This window comes from Ziziphus jujuba, chromosome 3 (genome assembly GCF_031755915.1).
Source record: "Ziziphus jujuba cultivar Dongzao chromosome 3, ASM3175591v1".
Classification (NCBI taxonomy): Eukaryota; Viridiplantae; Streptophyta; class Magnoliopsida; order Rosales; family Rhamnaceae; genus Ziziphus; species Ziziphus jujuba.
In genome coordinates this window covers 17,893,421-17,904,106 of record NC_083381.1, presented here as the reverse complement: position 1 = coordinate 17,904,106, position 10,686 = coordinate 17,893,421, and the positions used below count along the sequence as shown (strand labels likewise).

Below are 10,686 nucleotides of genomic sequence, written 5' to 3'. Positions count from 1 at the left end.
TTTGATTAAAAAATAAAATAAAATCCAACTGTTCTCTTATAGCTAAAACTTATCACTGCCAAATTCTATGAATAATTTTTATTGGGCACCAAGTAAATTAAAGGGAAATCTACCCTTAAAAATGGCATACCAAGCTAAAATGAGGTGGTATTTGTAGATTTGGTTCAGCGGCCAAACCACTGAAGATAATACCATCAGAGTCTAATTTCTATTAGTTCTGGATAAATTTTTTTTTTTTAATTGAGTATTTGGATAATGGTAAAGTTAGTAGAAATTTAAAATTTTTTAGAAAAGTTAAATTTTTTTTTACTTAAATAATTTTTTTAAAAAAAAATTTACAAATTTCAATAGAAAATAAATCTCATAATATGAAAAACTGATAGAAAAAATAGATTTTCTTAAAAAAATATCATTCTAAAATTTTCTATAAAATTAATTTTAAATATTTTTTAAATATAATTTTATTTAATACATAAATACTATCTTCTTCTATAATTAATCAAACACTATAAAAAAATTCTAAAACAATTAATTATTTAAAAAATAAATCTCAAAAAATTGATTCTTGATTTAATATTTTTTTTTTATAAACATCCCATCAAATCATATAATACAGAAAAAAAAAAAAAAACAGAACAAAAGAAACAAAAAAACAAAAAAACAACTCCAACTGTTCTCTTATAGCTATAAATTTCGCTGCCAAGTTCTTTCAATAACTTTTATTTGACACCAAGAAAATTACCCATTAAAATGGCCTACCAAATAAAAATGAAGTGGTATTTGTTGGGTTGACTCAACGATGAAATCATTTGGAGTACTTTTAGATTTTAATTTCAACTAGCTCTAACAAAAATCCTCTCTTCTTTATTTAAAATATATAATAATTGGTGAAATAAAAAATAAAAAATAAAGTTATTAAGATTGAGGCCAACCGGCAACTACATCCATGCAGTTTTTTCCTATTCCTTTTTTTTCATCGTTATGTCTGAAAATTTTGAACTCAAATAAATATTTGAGAAAATAGTGATTTTTATTATTGTCTGTCCCCATAAAGATGCTTATACATAAAATTATAATTATGTTGTGTTATTTTATCTCATATGGGGATATTTTGTTCAATTTTTACTAGTTAATTCCTGTTGGCTTAATATAATCTTATCTTATTTAAAAAACAATTATTCTTTATCTACTTATTTATTTTTTTTGTTTTCTCTTTGTTATTTTTTCTTATAAATGAAATGATATTGTATTATTAGTAGAATAGAATATGGACAAAACAAATGAAATAAAAAATCTACATCCTATTAGAGCACATCTTGATATATATCTTTTAAAAAATAATACATTTTTTCTTCAAAATTGTATTTTTTTTTAATATCTTATTATACAATCTAATGGTAAAAGCTAATATTTCATCCTTGAGCAATGACTGTAAAATAGACGAGGATATAAGATAAGTTTCTATATATATATATATATATATTCACTAGCTAGTTTTACCTAAGAAATTGCAGACGATAAGGAAAATTTATAATTTGGATGTTTATCAGTTTTGATGGATATACAACTATATAAGGGCATCTCCAATGACTGTTTTTATTTTAATTTATGTGGTATTGATTTTGAAAAGTGTTCATTCTTATATTGCATTTTTTCTATTTAATAAATAATATTTTAGACAATTTATTTTTAATGGGTTCTGTTTAAAATGTCCTAAAATGCTAATGTGTAATTTTGTATTTTAAAATTATATCTAATTAAAAAAAATCAAAAACTCACAGAAGAGTTTTTTTTCTTTTATCAAAAATCAATAAAAATAAATAAAATGCTGACTTAGCATGTCTAACAAAACTTCTAAAAGTAGATAGTATCATTTACAATTTCTATTTCTTTTGTCCCCATATCAGTTTAACAGAACTAACGCACAGAATTATTGGAAAAGATTTTTTTAAAACCTTATATATTTAGCTGATGTGGCAAACCAATTTTAAATGGACAAAGTACAATTGAAGATGCTCTAAGACTACTTAGGTCCCTAAGTATGGATTGATTAGGTACTTAACAGGTTTTTAATTAGAAAAAAATAGAAATTTAAGCGTCACCGACACCTTAATTTAAATTAGATTATATTTGTGGAACTGCAAAAATAAAAGCATATAGATTGCCCATTTGCAATTTTGGAATGAAACTAAAATAGAATTGTCGGTGGAGACAACTTTATTACAAAAATAAATATAATAAAATAATTTACGAATGTAGCTGATGCAAACTTGTCATAGTCTATCTAGATATAACGCTGAACAAATTAAAGTCCGATATGACAAATTAGCAAGAGTTACGCTACCCTACCAAATTGGTTTACAAAATTTTGGAAATCTAATTTAACCGTAAATTTATCATTTTTTGGTATAATAAATTAATGTTTAACAATATTGGTGATTTTTATACTTTCCACTTATTCTATTAAAAACAAAGTGAAATAATTTTAGTGGTTAAGTATTACTATCTATGCCCTCCATGCATAAGATCTTAATCCTATGTTAGGTGGTGTTTGAGTGATATTTATCTACGGTGATTAGATTTTATCTTACTAAAAATGGATTTTTAACATTATACCTCTTAAATTTTTTGTAGATTTACAAATTCCATCTTATATTTCATGTTTAAACTTAACAACTTTTGATAACTCCAATCCAAAGCTTTAACACTGTTGGTTTTTGCTGTTAAATAGCATGTGCATTCCACATGACCAGTCTTTTTTTTATAATTTCAAGGGTACAATGGGTGTTTCCTCTATCTTCTTCTTCTTTTATCTTCTTGATTTTCAAATGTGGGTTACAATTTTTGCAGAAAATTCCCAGTGGATTGATTTTCATTAGTATTGCAAGAGGGTGGTTAATGCCTCTGCTAGCAACCCAAATAGCAACTTTGAATCCCTGTGGCCCATCTTTAGCTCTACAAATTTCCCTTCTTAGACTAGAATTGTCTTCCACCTTTTTGAACCACAAAAATGAAAACAATACCATTACCAGCATCAAAGCTATTTGATTGAAAAGTTAAAAGGCAAATCTTCAATTTTACAAATTAAATTCCTGCTACAATTCCTAACACACATGAGCCAAAATCATATTTTCATATTCAAGTAAGTGTTTTTATCTAAAGAGCATATTTGAAACGAAAAACACAAACAAATCCTACACTCACATTATGAGAAATTCACACAAATTAATCCCCAAAACACAAAATTTTATCACCACCCAGAACACAAGAAAAAAAGCTTCCATATTCAAAATCCTAAACTTTGAAGTCTCACATCAGTTGGAAATAGAAAGGAAACACTTCTTATAAGTGGGTGTGGATACCTTTTCCTTACGAGGCCTTTTAAAACCTTAAGAACTGAGTTATAAGAGGATTTTTCAAACCCAAAGAGGACAATATCGCAAGCGGATGGTCTAGGCTGTTACAGTTGCCCTAAAAAAGGAGGATTGTGAAGTTCCACATCGGTTGGAAAGGAGAACGAAACACTCCTGCGATGGTCTAGGCTATTACAGTTGGTATCAGAGCCAGTACCCGGATCGATGAGCCAACGAGGACGCTGGGCCCTAAAGAAGAAAGATTGTGAAGTTCCACATTGGTTGGAAAGGAGAACGAAACACTCCTTATAAGTGGGTATGGATATCTTTCCCTTATGAAACCTTTTAAAATCTTGATCTTTCCTTTACGAGGCCTTTTAAAACCTTGAAAGTGGGTATCAATACTCTTCTCTTACGAGGTTTTTTAAAATCTTGAAGGCTCGATTGTAAGAAAATTTTCCAGACCCAAAAAGAACAATATCGCATGCTGGTGGTCTTGGCTGTTACATAAATAGCCCAAAAGTATTAAAAAAAAAAAACCATAAATCTTAATCCCACACCTTCAGTCTTTCACAGACCCAAATCTATCAAATTTAGAAGAAAAGAAAAAAAATAAAAAACAAAACAAAACAAAACAACAAAAAAACAAAACAAAACAAAAATTTAATATAAAAATGGGAAAATCTATCCAAAAAAATTAATATAAAAGTGGAAAATCTATCCATCTTTGTTCTTCAAAAGCTCTTTAATCACAGCCTCTGGCTCGGAATCCCTCTTCATCCTTGGAGGGGGTATGTAGATATTGGGATGAGACTTGATACATGCTTGGACGCGGAACCCAGAAGAAGGCAGCGACTCTACCACATGAAGAGGCGTGGTCTGGCCGTGATTTCATCGGTGAGCCTTGGTGATTGAATGGTCCACTGCTAGCATCAAGGTTTGCCGGATCATACACAAGTTCGCTCTCATTTCATGGATAGAAAATTGTTTTTTCTTTTTTTCTTTTTTTTCATGGTTACCGATTATACCCCTTTAAATCATAAAAAAAGTGGATCACATGCACATCATCTGATATTTAATAGATAAAAATATATTGAGTTAATGTCTTAACAGATAAAAAAAGTAGAGTTTTAATGTGTAGAGATTTGTATAATAAGTTTTTTTGAAAAAGAACTTTTATTAAAAAACTAATAAATGTTTGGTTGTAAATAAAAAAAACTATATTAAATTTCCATATAAGGTAAAAGAAAAGAGTTTTTTTAGAGAAGCTCAAAATTTGGACTTCTCTAAAATAGCTTTAAAAAGCTTCTTCTTTTTTTTTTTATCAATAAGTACTTCTTTACTTTTAGCAAACACTTTTATTTTTTTATAAAAGAACTTTTAACCTTCCAATAGAGGTTTTAAGTAAAAAAATATCCTGCCAAGCAGAGCAATAAATGCGAAACACGAAGTATAAAAAGAAAAATTTTAAAAACCATTAAAAGTTCAAAGGAGCAAAAAACCCTTAAAAAAATAAAGGGTTAACCATAATTTTGATGCTATTCACCCAAAAAAAAAAAAAATTAGTGTCTCTAATTTGCTTCTAGCTAGTTTCAAATTGGTACCTCAACTTTTAATTTTTATTTTCAGTTGTCTATTTTAGTTTTGGTTTCTTTAGTTTTAACCCTTTTTTTTTTTTTAAATTAAAACCCTTAATTTTAATTTTGATTTCATTGTGGACGCTTATATAGTTAACTTTCATATAGCCTGTAGTAGGTCTCATTTCTTATCTTATTTTCTAAATTCTTAAGTAGATTATATTTATTTAGATTTCAATTTAGTATTTCATAAGTAACCATTATACTATAATTTACCTCATTTATTTTCTTTTACTTTTGTTGGTTTAATTGTATTTTTGGAGCCTTTGTTTTGCCTCAGGTTTAAGATTTTGATAATTTAATTTTGTTATAGCCCACATTTGGAATGAAAGATAAAAATTAATTGCTTTAATTGAAAAAAATTGAAAGTATAGTTCCCATATTGAAACCAAAACTAAAATAGAGGCAATTGAAACACTTGAAAATAGAGTACCAATTTAAACTAGCCACAAAATTGAGACACTAAAATCATAGTTGACCCATAAATAAATAATATTGTCCACCTCATAATATGTGCAGGCAACAGCTCGGTTCAGCCAATTTTTTGTTTGTGATTTTTTTTTTTTTTTTTAAATCAAGTTGAACCAACTATAGGGAGAAACCATACCAAATCGATTTAGTTTGATTAAATGATTGATTTGGTTTGATTTGGTTGGTTTAGACTTTAGCACAATGTAATATTATTTTATTATTTTTTAATTAAAATATTTATTTTTAAAAAATATGCTATCTAATTTTTAGTAATTTGAATTTAATGTTGTTAATTTTAAACTAAATATTTTAAAAATATAAAAATATAATTAATTGTAATAAAATATTTAAAAAATTATATATATATATATATATATATATTGTTTAGTTAAGTTAGTAAAAATTAACCAAATCAAAATGAATTAAGTCATAAATAAAAAGTTGAGCCAAATCAAATTGAAACCAAAATGGTTAGATAAATTTGGTCAGTTTAGATTGGTTTGTACTCACTTCTATTTCATAAACTTAAATAAAGTGAAATTGCCTCTTTGCTTTTGCTTTTTGCTAGGTTTCACTTCGGACTAAAAGCAACTCTTATATACATTATCTGCATAAATCTGCATAAGTATATATCTCACTTAGTTTCACGTAAGATATATTTTATTTTATTAAATTAAAATTTATTTGTCATAGTTATTGAATTATATCAGAGATTAAGATTTAAAGTTTAAAAAATGATCATATAAGGTTTAATGACATACTCATTCAATTTAATGGCATATTAAAATTCTATTTAAAAAAATAAATTTAATTGAAATTCGATAATTAATAAATATAATTTTAAATATCAACTTTTGATTTTAAAAAAAAAAACAAAAAAAAAAAAGAAAAAAAAAGGTGGACAATTTTTCTTTGGCCGAGGGAAGAGGACTTGCTTTCTTATCTTTTTCTTGAACAGGTAGGGACCGGTGAACAGGTAGGGACCGGGCCTTTATTTATATGCAATACCTACCCTAAATGGATATTTTATGACAAATCAAAGACATTATTAATTAATTACCACATATAAAAATGCAATTAAAACAACATAATTGTACATATAACCCAGCTCCTATTTAATTTGATGGCTTTACCTTAGAGTTTTCTATCAGATTTTTGTCAGTTTTTGATTTTTTCTTTTTTTAAATGGTAAGATTTTAAAAAGCATTAATGGTTCATATTCATTAAATTTATCTTAGATCATTAACTGATTTTCAAGTTCTAAGTTTTTAAGTAATTTAATGACTAATAAAAGTAAACTTAGGACATATTTAGTTGTTGTAAATGTAAGAATAAAATAGTTATTTTTTATGATTAATTATTATTATATTTGGTAGTTTTTAAATTTTAAAAATATTTATTCTATAAAAATATTTATTTTCTCGTTTCAAGGAAAAGTCTTATAATTTATCATTAGCTTATGTGATTAATTTTAATAAAATCATTTAATTTTATTATTTTTAATACTAAAATTATAAAAAGTGAACTCTCTAATAATAATAATTTAGATTGCTATTTGACATATAAGTTTTATTAGTGATCGTTCACTAGTGATGATAAATAACTTTTTTCTTTAACGAATAGTTGATCCTTTCAAAAAATTCAGAATTATTATTCTTTGATTCGAAGGACAAATATTTTTATTATGTTTAAAACATATTCAAATAAATATTGATTATCTATTACCAAAAAAATAAATATTGATTATCATAGACTAAAAGTACATAAATAACTATAAAATTTTACTTTTAATTAATTTTTATCAAACTTGCTATTTTTGAAAGAAAAAAAATCATTATAAAGACTAAATGTTAAACTTAATTTAAGATAATAATCAAATATATCAATAACAATAAATATTTCTTTTCACCTTTTTAATACCTATAAATAGATATTCTTATTTTATCGGAAATAATCATTCTATATATGAAAAGTGACCTTAATGCTAAAACAGATCAATTTAATATGAGCGTTTATCAAAAAAGAAAAAAAAATAAAAATAAAAATAAAAATAAAATTGTAGACATGAGCATGACTATATACATAAAGAACATTTAATGTACCAAAATATTTTACAAATCATCTTAATTTTTTATTTGATACATTCAAAGATGGATAGACATTTGAAAATTGTAAATATTTATTTATTTATTATTATTATTATTATTATTTTGCTCTGAGAAAATTGTAAATATTTATGCACATCATTATATCTATATATTCAATAAACAAAATGATATTGCTCAAAATTTTTTGGCAAATTGATAACAGTAACATATGTATATATATATATATATATATGTATGTATATATATATCTTAATTAGTTTTGTATTTATTCTTCTTTTTTCTAAATTAGTTAGTTTTGTATTTGATCAATATATTATATTTCCTTAGCTAGTTTCGTATTTGATCAAATATTATCTTTCCTTTTCATATTTCGGAGAGTTGGGTACTTAATTAAGTAGGCTAAAAAGAATTTATTACGGTAGGTTGGGATCATAGTTTAAAATATCAAAATTTTTCATGTAATTTTCAACAAATTTTTATTTTTTAAACATATAGAAAGATAGTTTAGCTCTGAAGTTGAAATAGGATATAATTTTCATAATATTTGTCAAAAATTTTCATATTTATTCAAAAGTTTTATAGAAATTTCCATTATAATATCCATAATAAATCCTTTACAAATTCGTTAAAAAATTCTTAATTTCCATGAATATTTTTCAAATTTTTATGAAATTTTCATAGAAATTTTAGAAATATTTGTGGTTTTTTTGTAAACTTTTTTTTTTAATCAAATAACATTATTGATTTTTTTTTTGTACCTTTTAATTGATCTTTCAATAATTAAACAAATAAAATAAAATTTCATATTTAACAATTAATGTCCAAAATTACATTAAACAAGTTTTTTTATCATATTCTTATAGAAAATTAGTGTTATAAGTTACAAGTTTACCTGTCCATTATTTTTTTTTTCATTGATAAATTTAATATTTATACACATATTATAAAATAGATAAAAATTAAAACATAGATAAAAATTAAAAAATATGTGGAGAATATATTTTCTACAAAATTAACTATTAGATATTCGTATCGATGACATATTAATAATTATATGCAAAATTATTAAAAAAATATATTTTTTAATAATGATTTTTTATATTTCATATTTTAAAATAAAAATGAAAAAAATACAAATAATTTTAACTATGTAAAAACTCTTTATAATATTAAAATAATATTTATAAAATATAATATATATTTAAGATTTTTAAAATATATATAATTAATATTTAATTAATTAAACAAATTAATTTTAAAATTTTAATTAAAAAAATAATTTTTTAACTAAAATTTTATTATTTTTTATAAATTTTTATCGAAATTTTATATTTTAAATTTTTAATATATCTATTAATATCAAATTTTAAAGGCATAGATAGATTTAGAAAATAAGAGAGAGTTTGAAAATGATCGGATAGATGAGTGGTGTTCAATAGTCCATATATTGAGGTGATCGTACAACACGAAAACCCACTTAATTGATCGGATAGCTTTGTAGTTACATCATTGGAAAAGTTGTGTGGTTACGTACATATCCACGTATTCAGCAGCAGCAATAGAAATATCAACGTCCACGAAATGCTGAAAGGTAACATGTTGTATAAATACTGAAGGAAATGTCAACATGGGCATGCTGACTCAAAAGAGATATTATGAAATCTGCAAATACTTTGTTAACGTTGTAGATTTCAAGACTAAAGCATTTTAGAAATACTAAAAATAATTGATAATCATGCATCACTATACAAAGTAATATTTAAATAGTAAATTTACAATTAATATATGAAATAAATATAATAAGCACTATTGTAAAACAATATTTACCATCATTTTTCTAAGACTTTTAGAATTTTTAAAATTTAAATATTAAATATATATTTCTGGATAACTAAATGAGCAACCTTTTTTTTCTAATTATTATTCTTAATGTTTTATTGTAATCATTGATATTTCATAGATACTATTTTAGATTTATTTGTTCAGGAACATTAGTCTATAATTTTATTTTAGATTTATTGCACTTTACTCCTATGTTTGAAAATCCACTGTATTAGCACTCACTTTTTGATTTCATGCAGAAAATTTATCAAGCCCTCAATTTTGACATACCTTGTCAACAATTATTGGTGACAATAAGGGTCTGCATCGAGTGCTTTCGCACGCAAAATTATTGAGGCTGGCATTTAATGTGAAACGCGGTGGTTGAGGCAAAAGGGAAGTGATGGGTAAATTTGCTCAGTCAAAAAAGAGGGTGGAGTGTACGTGAAGAAGAAGATGATATCTCCAATACACTCTTGCCCTTAGAAGATTTGCACTTTTTATTATTATTATTTAAATCAGAGCAATTTTGTTATTGTCAGCAATGTGGATGTTTAAGAAATTGTAAAAAAATGTAAAAAAATGGGGGTTTCTCTGTAGTGTTCCCTTCTCAGTTAGTTTCCTCAGCTAAGAGCTAGAAGGCATGCAACTGATTGACAGTTGAACCAAACAAAAAGTACAAAGTCAAAAAAAACTTTAAATGAATTGCACATGTTTACGATGGCATTTTAGAGAAGTTTTATGGCATGAAGTCACTCCTGTCCTGCGTTCCTTTAAGGTGTGTATAAAAATGGTTGGAATTCAATCTTCAAAGTCTATTTTGGAAAAATAATTGCCTCACCTACATTTTGAACTGAGAGAGCTTGGCGATGGGGACTGAGTCTTAGTCTATCAGGGAGAGAGTTCTGCCTTTTAGGGCCTTGGATGCCATGGAAGAGATTGAAGATGCCTTCTTTTAAATGTTTATTTAATAAAGAAAAAAAAAAGTTTTAGAGGTAAAATAGAGGCAGGCCAGACACGTGCGATAGATAGAAGTTAGTGATCGCATGCTAAATATGATATCCAATTGAATCAATATGCAAAAAATTCAAAATTAGAAGCCTAATTTGGTGGATTTCAAGTAGAAAGTAAATTGCATAACTTTTTAAAATTAGATGGTGGTAAACCTTTGTATTTTTTATTTTTTTTTATAATTAATTGAACAACCTAAGTTATTTATTAAGTTATTTTTGACTACTCCAACTTGGTTGTCGGTATCCATTTTTAGCAAATAGTTGGGATCCTGATCATGAACTT

General features: G+C 25.2%; 1 long non-coding RNA gene across 1 annotated transcript; it reads left to right on the top strand.

Moving 5' to 3' along the window:
* The first annotated feature begins 2,715 nt into the window (after positions 1-2,715).
* LOC107422609 (uncharacterized) lies at positions 2,716-10,095 on the top strand. The gene is made up of 2 exons (XR_001581896.4): positions 2,716-4,290; positions 9,651-10,095. It is a non-coding gene; the product is annotated as an uncharacterized LOC107422609 (long non-coding RNA).
* The last annotated feature ends 591 nt before the right edge of the window (positions 10,096-10,686 follow it).